The 24,604-nt window shown below is 54.5% G+C and overlaps 1 protein-coding gene across 1 annotated transcript in view; it reads right to left on the reverse strand.

Moving 5' to 3' along the window:
* RASA3 (RAS p21 protein activator 3) overlaps nt 1-24,604 on the reverse strand; it is a 140,803-nt gene that overhangs the window by 95,231 nt on the left and 20,968 nt on the right. The window lies entirely within an intron of this gene.

Below are 24,604 nucleotides of genomic sequence, written 5' to 3' on the forward strand. Positions count from 1 at the left end.
ACCAATAGTGCCCCACGACAGAGGACCGTCCACCCAAAACACCAATAGTGCCCCACGGCAGAGGACCTTCCACCCAGAGCACCAATAGTGCCCCACGACAGAGGACCGTCCACCCAAAACACCAATAGTGCCCCACGGCAGAGGACCTTCCACCCAAAACACCAATAGTGCCCCACGGCAGAGGACCTTCCACCCAGAACACCAATAGTGCCCCACGGCAGAGGACCTTCCACCCAGAACACCAATAGTGCCCCACGGCAGAGGACCGTCCACCCAGAGCACCAATAGTGCCCCACGGCAGAGGGCCGTCCACCCCAAACGCAACAGTGCCCCAGTTACACACTCCTGGTGCAGATGACCATCCTCTCATGCTTGGTGCAAAGGCTGTTAGCAATGGGCCACGGAGGAGATGCTGCCACACCACGCCAGAGACTCACGCGTCCCAAGACCCAAGTGATCCCTAAACACCTAGGAGGAGACCTGGCCTTGGAGCCAGGTCAGTTAGAAGGTTGTCCAGGCCTGGGCCCCCGGGCTGCCCCGTCTCCCGATGCAGTGTAACCCTCCAGGTGAGGGGGCCGCGTCACCCAGCACTCTGGAAATGCTTTCCGCAGACCACGGCCACCAGCACGTGCACTCTTGCAGTTCTGATGGCCTGTGAATCCAGCTGGTCTACAATGAGCCGCTGGGGAAAATACGTCAAGTCCTGAGATGAATGGAGCAGGAGTGCCTCCGGAATATCCTGAGAAACACGGCTCCAAACCCTGTCAGCTGGTTCTCACTGTGCTCATCTTATAAACAGGTAATAAAATATGGGAAAGAAGGTGATGGCAGAAGGGGACCTCTCCTCCACAGAGGTGCGTCCACCAGGAGACTGAGGCAAATCCTACGGGTTCAAAACCAAAGTTTCACAGGCGGCTGAAAACACCCAGGGAATAACGAGGAAAGAGAAGGCAAAGGCGGGCTGACACGAAGCTGTCCTTCTGAGTTCACAAAGGAGCAGAGACACACCGGTGCTGCACAGGAACCCTCAGGGCCCCCGCGTTCCTGGCGCAGCAGAGCCTGCCCCGCATCCAGGCTGCATCTCCTGAGGCTGTGACCCCTCTCCTGCGAGTCCACACACAGGACCCCACACCCGCACTCACCGGCTGCGGCTGCACACACCAGAGAGCTTCTCACAGGACAAATGCCTGGACCCCACCCAGAGACTGCCATTCTTTGACTAGGAGGGCTCCAGGCAGTGAGAACAGACATCTGTCTTCATTAGAAAGCTTGCAGGTGGTTCTGGGTGCAGCCAGGACTGAGAGACATTACTTACTGCTGAGAACTGAGAAGGTGTGAAGATGCCCCCACCTCCTCGCCCCGCTCACCAGGGAGCTGCAGGTCTCACAGGGGCAGGCAGGAGGCCTGAGACATCCACGTCTGAGACGAAGGACATCACCGCAACAGCAGAGCTGGAGCTGGAGCGTCTGCAGGTGCCCTGGTTTGCCTCACGCAGTACCAAATCGGGATCGGGAACCCAGCGATGCCTACACACGTATCGGCTGCACCTCGGGAGCAGGGCCTGAGCCTGGGGAACCCTAGTCTCTTATAACGGGCAGTGGCAACAATGCTGACATCTGCCTCGGAGAGAGATGCTTTCTTCCTGATCACGGACAGTGGGCAAACCTCCCTGTGCTCCACGCAATGAGCAAGGTTCCAGAGCCGGAGGGACTGCGGGGGCACCTGGGAAGGCAAAGTTGCCTGCACCTGCTCTGCAGCCCCGGCCTGCGCCTCTGGAGGGAAGGCCCCGGGCAGTGCCAGCAGGAACGAGCCTGCCTCAGAGCCCCAAGTCTCAGTGGAGCTCCTTACAGGCTGACATGGGGCTGACGGCTCCCGGGGCCAGCGGGGCACCCGCCCGACACCACCACAACCCGTTTCAGTGACTTCAGACAACTTATCAGAGGGCCTTGGAGGGCCGGAGGCAGCAACACGCACAGCCTGATTCTGGGAGCAGCATTCCCTTCCAAACACCTTCAATCGGATAACGAGCCAGGCACGGTGGCTCTCGCCTTTAATACCAGAATTTTGGGAGGCTGAGGCTGACAAATGGCTCGAGCCCAGGAGTTGGAGACCAGCCTGGCCAACATAGTGAAACCTCATCTCTACTAAAAATACAAAAAATTAGCCGGGCGTGGAGGCACACGCCTGTAGTCCCAGCTATTTGTGAGGCTGAGGTGGGAGGATCACTTGATCCCAGGAGGTGGAGGTTGCAGTGAGCCATGATCACACCACTGCATTCCAGCCTGGATGACAGAGTGAGGCCCTGTCTCAAAAAAAATAAAAAGAGAGAGAGACACATCACAGATACACACACAACAAATCTAAAGTAGTCATGTGAAGGCCTACACAATTAAGAAATAATATTTTGGAAATGTCAATGATTAACGTGCCTTTAGAAAAAAAATTCTGCTGTGTGACTTATTTTCTAACACCTCAGCCGCACACCCTTGAGCCACAGTTCTGCTCACTCTCAGTCTCCCCAGCCCTGGAGCTCCCAGCCATTTGCTCTGATCCCTTCTACAGCAATTCTCCTGGGCTCCTTCAAGTGTAAGCCTCTTGCCCCCTAGAGAAAGGAATGCCTGAAGAATCACACTTCAACTTCCTTATCTGAAGGCCATACTTGATGGATTTGAACAGATTTGCACATTTAAATTCCCAAATTAATTTTCTTTTTTTTTTTTTTTGAGACGGAGTTTCACTTTTGTTGCCCAGGCTGGAGTGCGATGGCGCAATCTCGGCTCACTGCAACCTCCGCCTCCCAGGTTCAAACAATCTCCTGCCTCAGCCTCCTGAGAAGCTGGGATTACAAGCGTGCACCACCATGCCCAGCTAATTTTGTATTTCTATTGGAGACAAGAGTTCTCCATGTTGGTCAGGCTGGTCTTGAACTCCCGACCTCAGGTGATCCATCTGCCTCGGCCTCCCAAAGTGCTGGGATTACAGGCGTGAGCCACTATGCCTGGCCCTAAAATTCCCAAATTAATTTTCACATGGTAAAATGTTACCTGGTTACTAATATCAATACATAAGATTATGGAAACAAAGTGGAGACAATCCGTAAGAAATAAATAGGGATTAAAAACTCCACCATATGTGACGTTCATAGTTACTCACACAGCGGGGCAGGGACAGCCCCCAGCTCCTCCTCCCAGCGCAGTAGAGCGTGGCGAGTCCCAAATCCCTGATGGAGCTCCCCTCAAGCCTCCCAGCAGGGCTCTGTCCCCAAAGCCTTCTGCTCCTTTGCTCCTTCCTGCTGCACGTTCTGCTACTTGCACAGCAATTTCTAATAGTTCTCATTAAAGGGGCAGAGCAGCTGAGAAGGGTGAAGAAAATAAGAGACTAAGATGGCAGGGATGTTCTGAGAAGGAGGAGGAGGGGAGAGGAAGGGAGAGGAGGGGAGAGGAGGGGGGAGGGGAGAGGAGGGGGGAGGGGAGAGGAGGGGGAGGAGAGAGGAGGGGGAAGGGGGGAGGGGAGAGGAGGGGGGAGGGGAAGGGGAAAGCTGCAGAGAATGAAGGTGAGGACCTGGTAGAAACCTCAAAGAGGGTGATTTGAATACAACCTGATCTTCCCTGGCATGGAGGGCCGGAGGTGGCCATCTGAGCCCCGCACAGCTGCCCAGCAAGCCCAGGCCGAGGACCAGGCAGAAGGTGCTGTCGAACCCAGCCGCACCCACGGGAACCTCAGGCTGGGAACGCCTTCAGCCCCTGCTTCCAGCTGCAGAAGAGTTGCCCAGTGACCCAGGAAGCAGGAGGGAAGGGCAGGCCTGGCCCAGCCCCGCACGGACATCAGCCCCGCACGGCCGCCCCGCAGCCTGCACACAGGTGTTCACGGCGCGTGTGCGGTGTCTTGATTGACACCACACAACTCCCCGCTTTTAAAGGGCGAGATCCCGTGGTTTTTAGTGTATTCCGAGTTGAGCAACCGTTACCACGATTGATGCGAGCATTTCCGTCCCCCTGAACGAAACCCACCCTCCTCCCCCAGCCCCGGGCAACCAGGAGTCCACTCTGTGTCTCTGTGGGTCTGCTTGTCCTGGACATTTCATGGAATGGGACCACAAAATCCTTGCCCTTCTGTGCCTGGCTGCTTTCACTGAACGTCCTGTCTTCAAGGTTCGCCCGCACTTAGCCCGTCACAGCTCTGCCCATCTTCCTGGCTGGATGATATTTCAAGTCACGGATGGAACGCATTCTGTGTATTTGTTAATCACTGATGGATGTTTGGGCTGTTCGCAGCTTTCGGTTGTTGTGAATGGTGCCGCTGTGAAGTGTGCACAAGTTCCTGTGTGAACACGGACAGCTTTGGGATTCTCTTGGTTATTTACCAAGGGGTGGGGCCACACGGCAACAGGTTTAATTATCCTAGGAGCCACCTGGCTGCCTGCCCAGGGCCGTGCCTTCACACTTGCCTGCAATGCACAAGCGTTACCATGTCTCTACACCCTCGCCAGCGCTTGTTACTGTCTGGTCTGTCTTTTTGGTTATATATTTGCTTTGAGTCAGAGAAATATCTGACTTTAATTTTTTTTGTTTTGTTTTATGATGGCAAAATGGGGGTACGTGATTGTGGCAACAGTTTTGAGACAGTTAAGACCAGACAGATGAAGAAACTGTCTCTGAAGAGAAGGGACCGAGGCTCCTCCCTGCGTGGCAGCAAAGGTCCACAACATCACTTTGGGTCTCCTGTCCCAGGAGATTCTGCTTCCGACCAGGCAGGCTTGCCCCCTGTGCTCATCACAGCATGACTCTGGGTTCACATTGCCCACACTGGAGAATGGGCTGTGAAACTACAAGAGAAAAACACCTCACAGCAGAGAGCCCATGTGACAAGCACACATGCCTGACGGGCACGGGCATCTCTGCAGCAAGCACAGGCAGTGAACACACAGACCCTTGCTTCCTCTAAATTCACAGGGCTGGCCCTCAGGTATGCATAACAAAAAGAAAGCCAGTTCCCTTTTCCTGGAGAAAATTCAAGAGGTTCCAGAGCTTTAATCTACAACTCCAGTTCAAAGCCTCAAGTAGAAGGCGAAGAGAGGTGGGAACATTCTATTTTTGAAGGTTTCCCTATGTGGGGTGGGGGGAGGGGGGAGGGACAGCATTAGGAGATATACCTAATGCTAAATGACGAGTTAATGGGTGCAGCACACCAACATGGCACAGGAATACATATGTAACAAACCTGCACATTGTGCACATGTACCCTAAAACTTAAAGTATAATAAAAAAAATCTGTTACATACATATATATATGTTTTTTGGAGGTGTTATTGTTCAGTAGTACCAGAAATGCATGGTAGAAAACTTTCAACTATAGGAGTCCAAGATTAAAAATTAAGAGTATCCCTAAAGCCCCATGCCCATCTGTAGACCCACTCTCTAGAAATAACCACAGTTACTAATTTCTTAGTTTTTTGAGCTAGCATTCCAACTTTAAATAACAGTCATATTGCTATCTCTTAGATCAACTTAAAATCAGCTGCTGGCTCCCTGCTGTGAAAGATGAAGGGTCTGAGGCCACATGGGTCCCCCTCCACTGTCATGTCTCAGATTTCAGTGGAAAGGCCTCTGAGATTTCCCCATTCGGTATGAGGTTGTGTCCCAGATTTCAGTGGAAAGGCTTCCGAGATTTCCCCATTCAGTGTGAGGTCATGTCCCAGATTTCAGTGGAAAGGCTTCTGAGCTTTCCACATTCGGTATGAGGTTAACTATGGTTTTGTCGTCAACGGGCTCTACCATTTTGAGGTATGTTCCTCTATACCCAGTCTGTTGAGTTTTTGTCATGAGGGATGCTGAATTGTATCAAATGCTTTTCCAGCACCGACCGAAATAATCATGGTTTTTGCTCTGGATTGTATCCATGTGACTGATCACATTTATTGATGAGCAGGTATTAACCCATCCCTGCATTCCTGGATGAGTCCCACCTGTCATGCTGAATGGTCTTTCTAATGTGCTGCTGGCATCTGCTTGCTGGTGTCTTGGTGAGGACTTTTGTGTCTGTGTTCATCAGAGACATTGGCCTGTAGTTTTCTTTTTGTGTTCTGTCCTTGTCTGGTTTGGGTATCAGGTAACACTAACCTCATTGCTTGAGTTTGGAAGTATCCCCTTCTTCCATTTGTTTGGATTAGTTTGAGTATAATTGGTATTAGTTCTTTAAATGTTTGAATGATCCATCAGGGCCTGGGCTTTTCTTTGCTGGGAGATTTTTTGTTCTGATTTCTACTTCATTACTTATTGGTCTGTTCAGGTTCTGTTTCTTTATGGCTCCACCTTGGTAGGTTGTATGTGTCCAGGAATTTATAAAATTTCTCTAGGTTTTCTAATGTGTTGGTGTATAGCTGTTCATAATAGTCTCTAGTGAGCCTTTGTATTTCTGTGCTATCAGTTATAATGTTTCCCTTTCCATCCTTGATTTTATTTGGGTCTTATCTTTTTTTTTTCTTAGTCTAGCTAGAGCTTTGTCAATTTTATCTTTTCAAAAACATCAGCTTTTCATTTTGTTGATCTTTTGTCTCTTTTGTCTCAATTTCATTCATTTCTGCTCAGATCTTTGTTATTTCTTTCCTTCTACTAATTTGGGGGTTGGCTTCTTGCTTTCCCGTTCCTTGTGGTGCATCACTAGGTTGTTTACTTGAAGTCTTTCTACTTTTATGACATAGGCATTCATTGCTATAAATGTCCCTCTTAGCACTGCTTTTGCTGTACCCATAGGTTTTGGTATGTTATGTTTCCACTTTCATTTGTTTCAAGAAATTTTAAATTTTCCTTCTTAATTTCTTCCCTGCCCCACTGGTCATTCGGGAGCATGTTGTTTAATTTCCATGTGTTTGCACAGTTTCCAAAGTTCCTCTTGTTATGGTTTCTAGTTTTTTTGATTGTGGTGAGAAAAGAGACTTGATATAATTTTGACATTTTTTAATTTTTTGAGATTGTTTTGTGAGCTAACCTATAGTCTATCCTGGAGAATGTTCCACTTGCCAATGAGAATAATGTATATTCTGCAGCTGTTGGATGAAATATTCTTTTAATGTTTGTCAGGCTCTTTTGGCCTAGAGTGTAGTTTAACTCCAGTGTTTCTTGTTGATTTTTCTGCCTGGATGACCTTCCCATTGCTGAAAGTGGGGTGTGAAGTCCCCTACTATTATTGTATTACAGTCTGTCTCTCTCTTTAGATCTATTAATATTTGCTTTATATATATCGGGGTGCTCTGGTACTGGGAGCATATATATTTACTATTGTTATATCCCCTTGCTGACTTGACCTCCTTTTGTAGGCTTCATGAGACTTACAAAAAACATTCTATAGTTATAACAAGTTATTAAAACTGATACCAACTTACCTTTGATTGTAAAAAAAGACACAAACAAAACCATGTACACATTAACTCTCTTCTCCTCCCACATTTTGAATTTTTGGTGTCACAATTTATATTTTGATATTGCCTATCTCCTAACTAATTGTTGTGGTTATTATTTTATTAATTGTGTCTTTCATTCTTCTTACAAAAGATAGAAGTGGTTTATACACCATAATTACAGTATTAGTATGACAATCACATTAGCATCCTTTTCCTTTGGTTTGAAGAACTCCCTTTAGGGCTTCTTGTAGGACAGGCGTGGTAGTGATGAGTCTCCTCGGCTTTTGTTTGTCTGAGAAAGCTGCCATCTCTCCTTCATTTCTGAATGATAGCTTTGCTGGGTACACTATTTTTAGTTGACAGTTGTTTTCCTTTAGCACTCTGAATATATATCATCCCACTCCCTCCTGGCCTATAAGGTTTCTGCTGAGAAGTTGCTGCCAGGTATATTGGATCTCCCCGAAATGTTGTTTGCTTCTTTTCTCTTGCTGCTTTTGACATCATTTCTTTGATCTTTGAGAGTTTTTTTGATTACAGTATGTCTTGGAGTATTCTTATTTGGGTTGAATCTGATTGGTGACATTTGACCTTCCTGTACCTGAATATTTATATCTTTCTCCAGGTTAGAAAGTTTTCTGTTACTTATTTGAATAAGTTTTCTTCTGCTTTGTTTATCTCAATTCCCTTTTTAACTCTGATAGCTTGAATATTTGTTCTTTTGATGTTGTCCCATAGATCTTGTAAGCTTTCTTCATTTCTTTTCATTTTTTTCTTTTCTTCTCTGTGTATTTTCAAATACTCTGTCTTTGAACTCACTGATTCTTCCTTCTATTTGATCAGTTCTGCTATTAATGCTCGCTTTCATTTTTGCATTTCATTCACTATATTTTTCTGCTCTAAGATTTCCATTTGATCTTTTTCTATTACTTCAATCTGTTCAAACTTTCTCTGATAAATTTGTAAATTCATTCTCTGTTTTCTTGAAGTTCATTGAGCTTCCTGAAAACAGCTATTTTGAATTCTTTGTCTGAGAGATCGCACATCTCCATCATTGTTAGGGCCAGTCTCTCGCACCTTATTTTATCCATTTCGTAAGGTCACATTTGCCTGAATGTTCTTGGTGCTTGTGGATGTATGATAATGTCTGAATCCCAAGGGTCCTACAGAGAGACTTTTGACTGTGCATAGGTACAGAATTCTTGTTGTTGTGGGAAATATGAGCAGGTAACCTTCAATTCCACCACTCAATAAACTAAACATAGCATTACCATATGATCCACCAATTTCACTCCTAGGTATATACTTAAAAGAATTGAAAACTGGTGTGCAAATAAAAACATACACAAATGTTCATAGCAGCACTATTCACAATAGTCAAAAAAGGTGAAAACAACCCAAACGTCCATCAACACATGAACTGATAAACAAAATATGATATGTCATTTGTGGCTGCCAGGGGATGAGAAGTGATTACTTAAAGGATGTTCTTCTGGGGTGATTACAAAGTGTTGGAACTAGAGAGGGATGATAGCTGCACAGCATTGTAAATGTGCTAAATGCCACTGAATCGTACACTTTAAAATTCTTAAAATGCTCAATTTCACGTTATGTGTATTTTACAACTTAAAAAAAAACATGGTTACCTAAGTACTGATAGAGGCAACATTGGTAAATGTGTTTAGTACACATGCATCACATTCTGCCTGACATCCTTTTTTGGAGCAAGAAAGGGTATAAATAAATACTTCTTTTGGAGCTTATGTTTAATTGTATTATTTTTATTTATGCATTTTGTTGGGCTATAATATACACTCAGTAAATAGAGCCCAACACGTTTACATATGTGCACAGCCACACAGTCAGCACCCAGACCCAGGCGCAGGTTCCCCTGATCCAGAATGTCCTCTCAAGTCCCGCCCCACCCAAAGTTTAGCAGAATTCTAGTCTTCAGAGTTCTTCAGCGTTCTAGAGTCACCCTATTCTTACATCTCAGATCAACAGAACCATACAGTATGTACCTACATCTGCTACTCTAGTATGGGGTTAAAGGTGATGCTATTCTACCTTTCCTTTTTTATTCATGAAATGAAATAATTTTATAAGGGGAATTTACTATTTAGTAACCCATTAGTGAAGTTCACACAAGAAAGTCAGGATAAATGCTTGATTATTCCCTTTTATTTACTGGGTTTTCAAATAATGACTTGGCTACCTATCATCCTCCATTGGTGAATAATTTGGGGCTTTTTAGTAATTTTTTGCAATTATTTTTTATTGAGATGTAATTCATATATCATACAATTCACCCTTTTAAAGTGTACAATTCAGTGGTTTTTAGTATATTCACAGAGTTATAAGACCATCACCACTAACTCCAAAGAATTTTCATTACCTGAAAAAGAAACCCCATACCCATTCCCACTCCCATCTCCCCTCCCCACAGTCCCTGGCAGCCACTCATCCACCCTCTGTCACTACAGATTTGCCTGTCCTGAACATCTCCCAGAAATGGATCACACACGTGGCCTCCTGCACCTGGCTTCCTTGGTGCAGCCTCATGTTTTCTCATGCTGTAGTCTCAGGGCTTCACTCCTTCCTGCGGCTGATTAATGGAGACCTGTTTATGTCATGCACACACCTTCACATGCGTCCACTCACACTCACAAGTCATCAAAGAGCTCAGGCAGCAGGCAAGGCTCAGGAGAGACACTCCGAGGGTCAGGATGATGGGCCCGGCTGTTTCCACAAACCAGGTGGCTTGGAGCGGCTCGTCCAACCTCTCCAGGCCTCAGTTTCCCCATCTGTAAGCTGAGTGGCTGGGCCTCAGGTGACCCTGGGTCCCTTTCCAACTCCACAATTCTGTGATTTGAGCAAGAGTTTTGTCTCACTTTCTAATCCAGTAAAAGTTAAGCTATCGTGTTCACTTGACTCAGCAGAGTGTGTGGGGGTAGAGTAACTATGACATAAAACCACGATCCTCTTTGGTACTACAAGCTAATCAAAGTTAATTTTTCACACCACGATTGGCAAAATCTGCCTACAGGAAGATGCTGCCCTGGGCGGCATCAGTGTGCCAGGAGGGGGTGCTCTCCAGGTGGCCCTGGGTGGCATTGGTGTGCCAGGAGGGGGTGCTCTCCAGGTGGCCCTGGGTGGCATCAGTGTGCCAGGAGGGGGTGCTCTCTGGGTGGCCCTGGGTGGCATCGGTGTGCCGGGCACAGCCGGGTGGCCCTGGACGTACTCACCCTACACCCCAGCCAAACGCATTCCGTGTTTGCCAACATGTGCGCCTTTGTACATGCGTTTTCTCCGCCTGCAGTGCCCTCCTGTGTCTCAATCCTTCCCGTGCACCAGGCCACTCTCAGAGTCTGCTCCTCCGCAAGGCTCCCAGATCACCCCTAAAGCCACCGCACCTGTCCCTGAGTGTTCATGGCGTCACAGTTGTCACTGAGGCTGTGGCACTTCCCCTTCCACCAGGCACAGCTGCTACGGTTGTGTGCACACATCCCCTCCTAGACCGAGCGGTTCTCAGCAGATACGGGCTGACCAAAAGAGCATCTTTAGAGCCAACTGGGAACTGTCCAGGGGCAAGAGGCCTGGGTGGTCTTAGAACTGTCACTCATCTCTGCGTCAGTTAACTGAGCAATAAAATACCCTGCAGATAAGGTCAGATGGCAGGTGCCAGTGTGTCCTGAAAAGCCGCAAGTCTACAAGCAGCCGGCAACCTGCCTGGCTATGCTGCGTGCATCCCCACAGAGCGCCAGAAGCAAACACCCGAACGTCCATCCCATTCCCGATTCGGGGCAATGGGTCCAAAAGACGCGTCGCTGCTACATGAGACAGAACGTCACAGCGATGAGGCAGGCAGCAAACAGATGCCTCAGGGCGTTTCCCAAAGAAAGGAATGATGCAGCCTGAAAACCCCACCAGAAGTATCTTCCTGAAGCATCTAAAGGCCTTCTGAGTTCCTTTTCCCAGAAGAGAGCAGTTACATGAAGCAGCAATCACAGAACAGAAGTGCCCAGCCACAAAGGCTGCCGTCCATCTCCTCGTCCCATTCCATCTTACAGAATGGCTCCCCTCTGCAGGGCCACACAGTTGCCCGGGATGCAGACGCTGAGATGGGAGCTGATGTGCAGGTTTCTAGGGCAAGAGGCGGGAGAGAGTGGGCAGCAGACAGGACAGGGGACGCAGCCTACGCGGAGTGGATGTGTCAGGAAGGCCCTGCCTGGGTCTCAAGGCCCCACCATGGGGTTTTGTCTCATTCGTGATTCTGTGCACGCCGTGCAGCAGTGCAGATGGCCAGGGATCCACCACAGGGGGTCCGGGGAGACCACCAGCGAGAGAGTGGATACCCCTGGGAACAAAGCGGGCCCAGATGGAGACCTCAGACAAAGGCAGCTCTCGGCCCTCGGCTGAGCACACCGAGGGGCCACAGCCCCGACCCAGGCCCAGGCCGGCTGCCAGCACAGAGAAGCCCAAGTGGATCCCGGGGCCCAAACCCCAAGTCTGGGGGCTGCAGGGGAGCACGGTGCCCGGCGAAAGGCACAGCACACAGGGCTACAGCGGGCAGCCTGTGGTCGACGGCTCATCAGCGACGAGCCAGGCCCAGCCAAGACAGCAGGAAAAAAAATCAAACGGGAGGCCACGCCCTCTACCCTGGGGGCAGAGCTGAGAGGACGGAGAACAGGTGGACAAGGCAACAGGGACCCAGGTGCGGGTCAGCAGGCGCTAAGGATCCCAGGGTCCGCCTGCCCAGCCAGGCCTCCCACCAGTGACACCCAGGGGTCCGCACCAGAGCCATGGGGGAACAGAGACACGAACAGGCGAAAGTGCGGCAGGGCTGCAGCCCTGAGACCTGGTGGGCTGGGGTCAGGATGTTAAGGGGGTGTGTGTGTGTGGACTCGGGCTGGCCGGCCCCCTCCCATCGAGATGTGGGAAACCCATGGCCGGGATGAGGGGAGGCGGGAAGGGCAAGGGGCGTGGAGGCCGGCTGAGAGTCCAGAGGAGAGACCAGCCCAGACCCAGGGAAGCAGGAACCCCGTGGGATGTCCCAGACAGCAAGGAGAGAGGCAGTGGAAGGCACACGGGCTGGGGAAAGACCTCGGAAGGGATTTAAAGAATGAAGATATAAAAGCTCTGAAATTTATTTTAACTCTAACCTTTGCTTCAGCAGCACAAGAAAAAGAGGCTGCACAGAGTGGCCCCGCAGGAAAGAGGGCAGCAACGCCCACTGATGCCAGAACCACAGCACTCAGGGCCCGGCCCCCCGAGCCCCCCAGACCACAGCAGTCGGGACCCGGCCACCCGAGCCCCCAGACCACCCCTCCTTTCCTCAAGGTCAGAACAGCAGTGAAGGTCAGAGCCAGAAGCACAACAGACGCTCCCAAGCCACAGGCAGCTGCTGAGGCCTGAGGCCGGGCACGAAGCTCCTCCCTGCACGGGGACACACGGGGCCGGCAGCCTGGGCTGCAGCCACTCCCAGGCCTCCATCACACAGAGACGGTACAGAAATAGCGTGTCTTGTGGGTGGGTGCTGGGTCGGGGAGGGAGGGCAACTGCCTCTCCCTTTCCAGGCACATTTGGATTCCCTGGGGTGTCCGGGAATGACTCAGGCCTCTGGTCAGCACTTCTCAGACCTGTGTTCACACAGCACGTCTCCCTCCTTTCCTTCCCTGCCTGGGACCTAAGTAAGGCTCTGTTTAAAACTGGCCCAAATGCAGGGTCAGTGCCTGAGATGCAGCCCCCACAGCACCCCCACCCCACAGCCCCCACAGCAGTGCCCCCACAGCCCCCTGTAGCCTCCACAGCAGCTCCCCCACAGCCCCCCTGCAGTCCCCCACAGCCCCCCACAGCCCCCTGTAGCCTCCACAGCAGCTCCCCCACAGCCCCCCTGCAGTCCCCCCACAGCCCCCCACAGCAGCCCCCCACAGCCCCCCTGTAGCCCCCCACAGCCCCCTGTAGCCCCCCACAGCCCCCCTGTAGCCCCCCCACAGCCCCCTGTAGCCCCCACAGCAGTGCCCCCCACAGCCCCCCACAGCCCCCCTGTAGCCCCCCCACAGCCCCCCTGTAGCCCCCCACAGCCCCCCTGTAGCCCCTGCAGCCCCCACATGCTCTGCTCGATGCTCACACACACGAGTTTTATCTCCTTAACTCTAATGCTGTTTAAAAACTATTGTCCTAATCAAGCAAGAAAAACTGCAGGTTTGCAAAGCGTCTGCTCTGGAAGAGCGGCAGGCCAGGGTGGAGAGACCAACTGCCACACCTGAACACAGCAAGGCTTTCCAAACTCTGCACAATAGGAAGACAGTGAATGGTGAACGGAGGAGCTCGCAGGAGACGCGGCTCTGACTCTGCCCCACCCCGGCCCGCAGTGCCAAGGGCGCGCCGATGTGGATGCCTCTGTGCCAGCACCGCGGCTGCCCCTCAGCCCCGATCCTCCCCACTGCGTCCTGGGGCACCCTCAGAGCTTCGGCCATGGGGTGCATGGCAGCCTCCAAGCATTCTGAAAGGAGATTTTAGACTCTTGTGCGGAACACCCAGGTGCCGCCCGCCTGCAAAGCACTTGGTCAGCGTGGCCTGGAAAGAGGAGGAAAGTCCTGGAGGCAGGGCTCTGTCGGGCGGAGGACGTGATGCTCAGAGCAGCCAGGCACCCCTGTCCCGGCCCAGTCCCCCTGCGCTGCGCCCCACGGCTGGCTGGAAGTTTGTTCTGGAAACCACGACAAGCGCAGCAGCCGGCCCCAGCAGTTGGGAAGAAGGCGGCTGACGTGGCTTCCATGGAAAATGCCAGAAAGCACATCCCACACTAGGACACCTGGGGAAACAGCCTCAACTGGGAAAATCCCAGGCTGGTTCGGTCTCTCTGCTGCCTGGACCTGTTCAGATGTCCAGCCGTTTGGGAACTGTGTACCCTTCGAGAAACACTCCAAGGCCCCAGGGACACCTGAAGCCGTGGAGCCCGGACCCCATGCGTCTGTGTTCTCGCCACCTGGAGAGGCTGCTAGGTGACTGACAGGCGGACCGTGGGGCCTCAACCGCTACTGAGAATGCCACATGATTTAAAAAACTCAGAAATTGCTTATTTTTAGAATTTTACATTTAACATATTTGGACCACGGCTGACCACAGGTGACTGACACCGCAGGTGAGGGGGTGAGCGTCAGCCTGTGTCAGGCTGGACACACCTGGGGGCCTGAGGAGCAGCCGGGGGTGCGGGGACAGGGGCTCCCCACACCCACGGGGATGGCCTGTGCAGTCACCAGCAAGTCAGGGTCCTGCAGGCCTGCGGCCCGGCCAACGGCAGCCACCAAACCTCTCTGCACTTCTGCTACAGACAAGTCAGAGAGGCCCAGAAAAAGGGACCAAAATTGAAGAACCAGGGAATTTCAGAGGGAAAGGAAGGGAAAATCCAACTGGCAAGCAGACCCCTGGGCCATGTGCTAGGAAGGGGTTCTGCCCAGCGAGGTCTACCCCCAACCAGGATGGGCGGGTAGTGGCCCCAGCACCCCCGGCACCCCCACGGCCCACCAGGGGCCTGCACCTCTACAGGAAGGACGGAGGGAGGAGGAACCCTCAGGGCTGCAGAGTTGCCAGCCACTCCGGTGCTGGGCCCCGCCCGAGGCAGGGTCTAAGCACCACCCTATGGACAATGCGAACCTCGAGGGGCCTGATCCCGGCCCTGACCCATGCTAGGGACCCCAGCCGGCGCTGCACGCCGGAGATCGGGCTTTCCTTGGCAAACACGCTCGGCTGTCTTTGTTTCCAAGTCACCCCGTTGGTAAACAGTGAAGCCAGCAGTGAAATGCACGAAACCCAAACAGCCCTGGAGTTGGGACTGGAACCTTCCAGGGAAGACGGCCGTGTCTAAGTGTCTCCCTTAACTGTTGCGGGTGCACCCGGGGTCCTGGGGGTGGACGTGAGAGGCTCGTGGGCCCTGAAGTCACCTGCTGGATTCCAAAGTGGGCCATGCCAATGGCGTCTGGAAAACATATGGAAAATGTCATTCCCGGGAAATGTGGCCCATCATTCACCCTGGACCACGGCACGAGGAAATCAACTCACCCTGGACCACGGCACGAGGAAATCAACTCACCCTGGACCACGGCACGAGGAAATCAACTCACCCTGGACCACGGCACGAGGAAATCAACTCACCCTGGACCACGGCACGAGGAAATCAACTCACCCTGGACCACGGCATAAAGATAGATGGGGCCTTCTCATCAGAAAGTGGGGAGCAGGGGTCTCAGTTTCCAAGGACCCCACAAGCGACGTCTGCAGGGTGAAAGACCCCGTGCCCAGCACCAAAGGACGTGCCCGAAACATAGCCCCCAGCCTTGAGCGGAGACCCCCGGACTGCACACAACTGTGCAAATGCGCACGACCTCCCTTTGGTTGTGAGTCACAGGACTGTCTTAAAAACAGTGTCTTCTTCCAGTGCCAGAAAACAGAGAGACGGGGGCTGTGAAGCACAGGATCCACAGCAGGCGGGTGGTAGGCGGGCGGCAGGTGGGTGGTAGGCGGGCAGTGGGCAGGCAGCGGGCTGAGAAGCAGAGCAGAGCCCCAGCCAGGAGCCCAGAGGGCAGCAGAGCAGCGGGCACTGAACCAGACCGTCGGACCTGTGCTGGGGGAGAGCGAGAGTGAAGGAGGAAGAGAGACGGAGACAGAGACGGCGAGGCGGGGAGGGACGGAGAGACGGAGGCAGGGAGGGACAGAGAGGGAGTGAGAGCGCTTCCCACAGGAAGAACCAAGCTCAGGTCCCACCCTCCCCCGGAGCCTGGTGCAGCTGTGTGGGACGGGCAGGAGGTGTGAGGGGCCCTGTCTCTGACGTTTTGTGCCAGCACTGCCCTCTACACACAAACTCTCAGGAACCATCACGATCCCATTTTGCAGGAGAAGATGCTGAGGCCCAGGGTGGTGAGCAGGCCACATGGCCGGTGGCAGGGGCAGAAGTGGGACTGCAGCCCACCAGGTGGTGTCACGGCCAAGGCTGCAGCGTCCCTGCCCGTCATGCCTCACCTACCCCCAGGGCCACGCTCCCGACAAAACCACCTCTGTCCTATGGCCTCCGGGACTTCCTGGCCCCTGGGGTGGGCAGCAAAGCCTGCGGAGGCTGGAGTCCTGCGCGCTGGGGGACAACAGGAAGACCAAGTCGTCTGTATAATCACCGTGGACGCAGCTGGCAGCGCCACCCACCCACAAGGCAACACGGGGCCTGAGACCAGCCCCAGGCAGGTGGGCTCCCCGAGTTGGGGTCCTTGAACCAAACGACCCCTGCTGCTCACTCACCCCTAAGAGTGAGGCTGCAATGCTGTCAGCCAAGGATGCTCACGTGGGCAGCTCTGGTGCAGCCGGCCCCAGGGGGAGAAATGCAGTTGTGGCTGTCGTGGAGGTGGCTGTGGCCAATGGCCATGACTGTTGCTGTGTTTGGCAGAGAAGCCAAGTGCACTGGCTCTGTGCTTCAAGGAGACCTAGAGGGTGTCCCCCAAGTCCACTGGAAATGTGTGCACATTCGCCCCACCCCACTGTGCACCTGGCCCAAGTCGGGAGAGATGACCAAGAGACCACAGCACAGTGAGGGCTGCCCTGGCCCTTCGGGGTGTCTGGGAAGAGCCTGACATTCTCTCTGGGGTAGTTCTCACCCTCGCAAAGCACAGAGAACACCAAGAACCCCAGACACACGCTACATCCGAAGGGAAGGTAGGGCGGCTCCCGGACGGGGGTACGGGGGACACAGAACCGAGCCGCCGAGGAGCGCCTGACACCAGAGCCCGAGTCTTGGCTCAGCACCCCCACCCCCGATGCGTCCACGCTGCCCCAGCCACAGACACCCACCCCCGATGCGTCCACGCTGGCCCCGGCCACAGACACCCACCCCCGATGCGTCCACGCTGGCCCCGCCACAGACACCCACCCCCGATGCGTCCACGCTGGCCCCGCCACAGACACCCACCCCCGATGTGTCCACGCTGCCCCCGGCCACAGACACCCACCCCCGATGCGTCCACGCTGGCCCCGGCCACAGACACCCACCCCCGATGCGTCCACGCTGGCCCCGGCCACAGACACCCACCCCCGATGTGGCCTGAGATGCCATCACACCCTGGCCAGAGGCTCAGCCCACACCCCGCGACCTGTACCCACAAAACCTGCAGCTAGCAGGAACCGGCCTCTTTGCCTGACCCTGTCATCAGGGGAGGGAACTCCGGTGACGGGCACACCCAGCGCAATTACAGGGCGAGCATCTGATGCCCTCCTAGTGGGCCGGCCACAAAGCTTCTCATTAGCCGCCCCGTGGAGAACCACAGCCAAAAGCCTGAACCGCCTGAGATTTGGCGTCTCAATGGCACCTTCAGAATAGGAGAAAATAGCAAATCAAAACTTTGGTTTTTCGTTCCTTATTTACGACTCAGGACAAGACTGCCTGAGAGAGCATCAGACTCCAAGGGCAGGCTGCAGTGCGGTGTCTGTTCTGGAGGGGGGGCTACCCCTCCCCCGCCCACACACGCTCACCCCCTCCCTCCCCTCCCAACACACGCTACCCCTCCCTCCCCTCCCCACACACGCTCACCCCTCCCCTCCCCACACACGCTCACCCCCTCCCCTCCCCTACATGCTACCCCCTCCCTCCCCTCCCAACACACGCTCACCCCCTCCCCTCCCCTACACGCTACCCCCTCCCTCCCCTCCCCACACACGCTCACCCCCTCCCCTCCCCACACACGCTCACCCCCTCCCCTCCCCTACATGCTACCCCCTCCCTCCCCAGCCCACACACGTTCACCCCCTCCCCTCCCCTACATGCTACCCCCTCCCCACACACGCTCACCCCCTCCCCACACACGCTCACCCCTCCCCTCCCAACACACGCTACCCCTTCCCTCCCCTCCCCACACACGCTCACCCCCTCCCCTCCCCTACATGCTACCCCCTCCCCTCCCCACACATGCTCACCCCCTCCCCACACACGTTCACCCCCTCCCCAGCCTACACACGTTCACCCCTCCCCTCCCCACACACGCTCACCCCCTCCCTCCCCTCCCAACACACACGCTCACCCCCTCCCCTCCCCACACACGTTCACCTGAGTGTTGCCAACACCAGCGTCAGCAGCCCTCACAGGAAGGGTGGCCCCCAGGCCCTCATCCCCCCGAGCCCAGCCTCCACCTTGGGCCATAAACACCCTTTAGCCAGTTGGCGCACCCTCCTCCAACAGACTGACCTCCCCCAGCCCCAGAATCCCTGGAGATGGAGAGCGCCGGGCCCCCTAGCCAGGGCAGGTAGTCTCCAGGGCCAAGCCGTCACCTCAGAAGGGTGGATGGGGCTCTCCCCGGGTGGAGGGCAGGTCCAGGATGGGGAGGATGACCCCACGCAAGCCCCCACCGGCCCTTGGGCTCCAGCCTCATTCCCAGCAGCCGCCAGCCCTCTGAGATGCCAGGGTGCCGTGGACCCTGCACCAAGAGGTGCTCACTGGGCCGCCGAGTGACCGGCAAGCAGAGGCAGCTCCACCAAGGGGTGCTGCAGGGCTCTGTACCCCCAAGTTTATGAGGAGCCCGGCTTTGGGAGGGGACACCTAGGGGAAAAGGGCTCAGGAGGTCTCAGCCAACGAGGAGCAGCACCGGCAGCCCCCCTCTTCCAGCACGGGGACAGGCACCGCCGGCATCGAAGCTCCTCGCCTGCCTCCTGCCCGACAAGGCCACAGGCACATCCGGGGCCAGCACTGACCAAGCAGAAGCTCCCTCCACCTCGCTTCACCCAGCCTGAGGCTGGATGGGAGGCACTGGCGTCTGCAGCAGACCCACAGCATTCAGGAAATGGCAGAAACCAGGCCAGGCTCTGAGCAGCCCCTCCGTCCTCCCCTGACACCTGACCATGACGGCATATTTACGATGTCTTCTCAATCTTTGAAAAATATTTTTAAGAGGACGTGAGAACACAGCAATATTCCAGTGGCCTAAGGAAGTCAGCTAGCTGTGAAACTATTATGGTAAGCTACACAGTGGGGGGAGTCAGCGTGGGGGAAAGGAAGCGGGCATTCCACACTGCGAGACTCGGACACACAGAGCACCTTGCACCCGCCCTGAGCTGAGCAGTCCTGACCCTGCAGAGCTGCCGTTCCGCTGGGGCCACGGCAGGAAATCGCAGGCACTGAGTGGGAGGAAGAGGATGACCGGGTGTTGGGATGGGTGTGCACGACAGAGCGGCACACGGCCTCTGCTGTCTTTTCCGATGAACTTTCAATAATACATAGAAACATATGGGTTTAATGTTTCCTGTGTGTGTTTACAGATGTGTGTTTAATATTGAATATGTGTGCACGCACCGTATCTCCACGGGGCAAAATAAGAATGGAGAGAAACTAACGCAAAGAAAGACGCTAACGTGCTAGGCTTTCGGTGGGGACGACTTCTCATTCTTGAAAACTTAAAATTAGCTTTTCCAAAACATCTACAAAGCAACAGAAATGCTTACAAATTTAACAGCATTTGAGATTATTATAAATAAGAATGTTAGGCCTAATTTCTCTTTTGCCAACATTTCCTTCGTTTGTATTAAATATTGACAGTCGACTCATTACGTGTAACAATAATGGCAATTTTTCCTAATGAAGTTTAAACATAAAATATAAAACGTAATGTAATTCGGAGCTTTGTAAATAAATGCCCATTTTACTTAGCGCAGGTGTAGAAATTCACACACAAGTCCCACTTAGACCCGCTTCCCGCTGCGGAGCCTAAGCCCCTGGCGTGAGGAGGGGTTGGGCTCTGTCTGAACTGATCACCACCATTGCTTTATTACTCGTTTTTGGTTTAACACCTGAACCAGCTGGGTGCAAACTATGACACACGTTACAAAACCACCTGTCCATCCTCCAGGCACATGGAAGGCACATGGCCCACAGAAACCAAACTATATGCTGTGTCGCTTTTAGAAAGCTCTGCATATGTTTAAAATTAAAAGTCTTATAAGGAAACTATTTTTCTGTATTTTAAAATGTTCTTAATTACAAAGAAATAGATACTCATTCTAGCCAGTTAAGTCTCCAAGTAGAAAAAGTTAACTTTTTTCCCTCCCTCAGCCAGGCCCCCCCTAGAGCCGCAGTGGCGAGGACGGCTTGGTGTGCACACCTCGATCAGACGTGCAGGCATTTCAACGTGGCAGTCTCCACCCAGCCACGGTCTGCGGACAGTGTTCAGGCTCCAGCCTTGGCCCTGGGCACCCTGACCCTCACGGGGGATGTGGCCTGTGTGTCCGCCTTTGTGTCCTGGTCCTCGCAGGGGACAGGCCTGTGTGTCCCACGTTCGTGTCCTGGTCCTCGCAGGGGACGTGGCCTGTGTGTCCCGCCTTCATGTCCTGACACTCACAGCGGACGAGCCTGTGTGTTCCACCTTCATGTCCTGACCCTCACAGGGGACGTGGCCCGTGTGTCCTGCCTTCATGTCCTGACCCTCACAGGGGATGGGCCTGTGTGTCCCTCCTTCATGTCCTCACCCTCACAGGGGATGAGCCTGTGTGTCCCTCCTTCATGTCCTGACCCTCACAGGGGACAAGCCTGTGTGTCCCTCCTTTGTGTCCTGACCCTCACAGGGGACGAACCTGTGTGTCCCTCCTTCGTGTCCTGACCCTCACAGGGGACGAACCTGTGTGTCCCTCCTTCGTGTCCTGACCCTCACAGGGGACGAGCCTGTGTGTCCCTCCTTTGTGTCCTGACCCTCACAGGGGACGTGGCCTGTGTGTCCCTCCTTCATGTCCTGACCCTCACAGGGGACGAGCCTGTGTGTCCCTCCTTCATGTCCTGACCCTCACAGGGGACGTGGCCCATGTGTCCTGCCTTCATGTCCTGACCCTCACAGGGGACAAGCCTGTGTGTCCCTCCTTCATGTCCTGACCCTCGCAGATGTGGCCTGTGTGTCCTGCCTTCATGCACCCTGATACCATGGGTCTGATTTTCCCACGCTGGAGGTCTGCTTCTGAGCGGCTGCAGCTCCTCCTGCAGGGGAAGCCGTCTGTTCACCCAGGTGCCTGTCCTGTCTGAGGCCTGGGCTCTTCCTACCCAAGGGTTGGGGGCTGGCCTGTCCCTCATGACCCAGGCAGGCGGCCGGGGCTCCCGGAACTCCAGGCTGCGGGTGTCCGCTCTGCCCTGGGTGAGGCTCTAGAAGGTTCCTGTGGAAGCGACTGTGTCTAGGGGAGCCCATTCCCCCACCATGGCTATCCACATGCCCAGTCCTCTCAGGAAGTTCCAGGCTGCCAGGATCAGAGGAAGCAGAAGCCACTGTCCTTCAGCAGGGGCCCTGCAAAAGCAGGATGAATCAGCAGGGCCATTCAGAACAAGGCTCAAATTACTGCTGCACTTTTCAGAATGGAGCCAGGCTCAGTGTTTCAGAACCAGAGGCTGACGCGGATCAGCTCGCGCCTGGCCTGGGACCTGAGCCAGCCCCTGAGTGCCACTCTCCACGGCCGCCTCAGAGGTTAAGCTCTCCAAGCCCGCTTCCCCGCCGGCATGGTGGGGGTGGCCCCGCCATCCCCTAGGGGCTCTGCGGGATTCCCTGAACACTACGAAAAACCTGAGCCCCGCTCCTGGCCACTGGATAAGGACCTCTCCGAGCCTTTCTCCTTCCCACTCATTCCCACCCCCAGGCAGGAGCAACCAGCGCTGAGAAGTCCTGTCATCCCACAACCCATCCTCCTCCGTCATCCCCTGTCCGTCACCCCGCGTCTGTCATCCCCTGTCACCCCGCGTCTGTCATCCCGTCACCCCGCATCTGTCATCCCCTGTCCATCACCCCGCATCTGTCACCCTGTGTCCATCACCCGCATCCATCACCCCACGTCCATTATCCCCTGTCTGTCACCCGCGTCCGTTATCCACATCCCATCACCACGGTGCTGTTTTCTTGGCACTAGAGCAAGGTGGGATTCACACCTTGTGTGCACAGCTTCTGAGTCACTGGGCGGCTGGGCACAGCCTAACTCAGGAGCAGGGACCCACGGAGGGTGTGGCGATGACACAGCCCTCGGCTTGCTCTCCAGGAGTTCTTCTGATACCTCGAGGACACTCCGGACCCTGTGTCTGGGTCCCAGCCCTTCCGCAACAATGTGGCTCCTCTGAATCAGTCACAAGGAAGGTCCAACTTAACACAGAGAGTTTTTCCCAAACAGCAGAACTGGCGGCAACACAGGCGTCCTGCAGTTCAGTCCACCGCATGCAGCGTGCGGGTGTCGGAGGGTGAGGCTGCCGTGGGCTCCCGGTGGACGGCGGCAGGGCAGGCCCAGGTCTCTATCACAGCAAAGCCTCTCCACTCGGCGCCCTCCGCCTGTTTACAACCTCAAGCTGGGTCAGAACCCCAGGGCACTCAGAGGGAGCGTTTCTCAACTGGATTCCTTAAGCCAGAGGGCAGGCAGCAGGGCCCCGGCCAGACACACACACACAGGCCCCCGACCACGACCGGCTTCGTGACGGTCACAGGACGTTCAGGTGGCTTCATTTTCAGTCCACACCTCTGGCACTAGGGTCTTGCTTGGCACTTGTGTGAACAGCGACCACGTGAAGCCTCCGTCTTGAGAGAAAAGTGTAAACAGCCGGTGCCTTTCAAGGCACTGAGGCCTTTCTCGAACTCAGCTCGTTTGTGCTGCGTGGTCCCCAGTCCAAACCCTCAGACCTGTTCACAGCCTCCTCTTGCCTCAAGCATCTTAGAGCTCCACTCCAATCCACACCCCAGCTGCTTTTTACAAAATCCCAAGCCAATGACAGCTTGAAAATAAAGTGAGAAAAACACCGACCAACATTTACTCAGCGCCTGCGGTGGGCTGCAGACGTTGACACAGGGTCCTCTCTAATCTTCTTCCATGCAGATCAGCCACGAGGGCCGCGGAGAGGAGAAACGCGCAGCTGAGCTGTTTTCTCTAAAAGCAACATAAACATCAAAGCAAAACTGGAGCCCAGGACTCTCTGACTTAAGCTCATCCTCCTTCCGCTCCACCCCGGCTGTGCACACCCGGAGACCAGGCCCTCCAGCCTCCAAACGCCGCGAGCAGCCTCCTCCTGCTGTGGCTTCCAAAGTGACGTCACCAGAGGCGGGGCTGGCGCAGGGCCACGAGGCCAGGGACTGGGTCTCTTTGACCGGGGGTGGCCTCGCGGCGGCACGAGGCTCAGCATCGTGTGGGTCTAGCTCTGGGACACGAGGCAGCCCCCAGAACACCCTTGGGGCGCAACTGCCCGGTGGACGTCCCGTCTCCTCAGCCACCCACAGATGCGGCCACAGCTGCACCCTCAGGGCAACGAGCGTCTGGCGGAGTCGAGTGAGAGCCGTGAGACACAGACCTCAGGGCCGGGCCCTCTCCCCATCTCTCCCCATCACAGAAACCTGACCAGTCACGCGGGGCTGCAGCCTGGGTGGTTGGTAAGAGAAAAATCATTCCTTCTATAACCAGAAAAAAAGAATGAATCAACAGAAACAGAAATGCTCAGAATAAAACATAAAAACTCAAAGTCAGTGGGACGGAATTCAGCAGTGCCCAGGAGGGCCTGGAACCTGGACCCCTGCTCCAGGTCCACGGGCTTACACGGCTGCCGGGACCAGGGAGAGACAGGCCCGGGCCCCTGACCAAACCCTACGCTGTAACGCCTGCAACGTAGATGTTAAGTAATTTAAGAATTATCAAAAGGATAACATTTCATGCCTGTGAACATTACGTGTCACTCAAATCTCAGTGTCCAAAATAAGATGAAATGGATACGGTCCCGCTCACTGGACGCCTGCGGCCCCTTCCCTGCACAGCTGCATGACCCCTGGCCCTACACAGGACAGGTTCCGCACACTCGGCCGCCACCTTCCTTGCACGGCTTCTCAGGAAAGCAGCAGGCAGCTGTGGCCCAGCGTGAGCCGGCAAAGCACCTCCCTCCCAGAGCCCCGTTTCCTCATCAGCAACAAACACAACAAGCTTCCTCCCTGGCTGCCGTGAGGACCGACAGCCCCTCCTCACACCTGCACAGGGCGTGACCCGCACATCAGAGCCACCTTCACCCGCTCAGCCTCCCGAGTCCCCACGGCCCGGACCGGAGCCTCACAGCACCAGGACACACCCATCCGGACACCGGCAGGCTTGACACCACAGACTGTGTGTTTGTCTGGGGAGTGAGAATCCTCCTGAGGGAGCCACGGTGTCCCAGGTTGGGGGGCAGCAGGGTGCGGGTCTGGCCGTGGGCCC

This window comes from Nomascus leucogenys, chromosome 5 (genome assembly GCF_006542625.1).
Source record: "Nomascus leucogenys isolate Asia chromosome 5, Asia_NLE_v1, whole genome shotgun sequence".
In the NCBI taxonomy this organism is placed as follows: domain Eukaryota; kingdom Metazoa; phylum Chordata; class Mammalia; order Primates; family Hylobatidae; genus Nomascus; species Nomascus leucogenys.